The sequence below is a fragment of the Rhincodon typus genome, unplaced genomic scaffold (genome assembly GCF_021869965.1).
Source record: "Rhincodon typus isolate 14 unplaced genomic scaffold, sRhiTyp1.1 hic_rhity00000051, whole genome shotgun sequence".
NCBI classification, from domain to species: domain Eukaryota; kingdom Metazoa; phylum Chordata; class Chondrichthyes; order Orectolobiformes; family Rhincodontidae; genus Rhincodon; species Rhincodon typus.
Genome location: NW_025965689.1, coordinates 1,032,636 through 1,033,559, shown reverse-complemented (window position 1 = coordinate 1,033,559; position 924 = coordinate 1,032,636). Strand labels below are relative to the sequence as shown.

General features: G+C 47.5%; 1 protein-coding gene and 1 long non-coding RNA gene across 4 annotated transcripts in view; one reads left to right on the top strand and one right to left on the bottom strand.

Moving 5' to 3' along the window:
- Positions 1-924, bottom strand: part of LOC109931069 (histone H2B 7) — a 20,265-nt gene that overhangs the window by 17,706 nt on the left and 1,635 nt on the right. The window lies entirely within an intron of this gene.
- The window catches only part of LOC125488166, a 19,761-nt gene continuing 18,936 nt past the window's right edge, over positions 100-924 (top strand). The window contains exon 1 of the long non-coding RNA XR_007266240.1: positions 100-267. This is a non-coding gene — a long non-coding RNA (uncharacterized LOC125488166). The remainder of the gene's footprint in view (positions 268-924) is intronic.

Genomic DNA, 924 nt, shown 5'->3' with positions numbered 1-924 from the left:
CCGTGTCCGGTCCGCGCTGTGCGCAAGCTCGGTTTATATATATATAAAAAAATCCGGGATAGCAGCGCATGCGCAATACTGGCCATTTCCCCCAATGCTGGTTGTTGCAGACTAGAGGAGCGCATGCGTGAGGCCCTCCCCCCAGCGCTGCCGTTGAGAAGTATTTACTCAGTGAGTGGAAGAGGTTTGTTTGAAACAGACCGCAATGGAGAGACCAGCGCCCAGGGAAGCGAGGGAACAGCAGGCTCCTTCCGGCAACATATCGAGGTGTGAGTCTGGGACACAGAGGGGGGCTTCCGAGACCGGCATTGATTCGGGCTCAGTTCAGGGAGAACCGGGGGCTGTTTGGAAGAGGCCGAGCGGAGCAGGAACTGGTCCCGTCACTTGGAGTGAGCGGCCTGGCGGGGAAGAGAGAGGCCTTTCTCGGGCTGTGTGTGGGCCTGGTGAGGGAGACATAGCGGCAAGAAGCTGCTGGGGGTCATTCTTGTGGTTTTCAAATCTCTAAACACTGATGCAAATTACTGTTTGTTGACATTGTGTAGTGAATAGTGAATAGTGAAACATAGACAAGATTGTGGGAATATAAGTATCTTGTGTAGGACGTAGATTGGAGCTAACAGACCATATGTCTCGAGTAAAACATTTGAAATAGTGCCTATTGTTCTTTTCAACAGTTCGTGTTTTGGAATCTGGTAACATGTACTGTGTCAACATTGCAGCATCTTTGGGTAGCACCTTAGATGGAGCTGTGCAATTATTACTCAGTTTCTGAATCTGACTCAATTGGTATCGAATTATATATTTTAAAAAAAGAATCCTCAGACAAGGAGCAGCTCGATGTGACTTGTGTTTGAATTGATGGCTTTAAAGAAAAGACAGAATTCTCATGACACAATATTCTCGTCCAACAGGTTTATTTAAGAT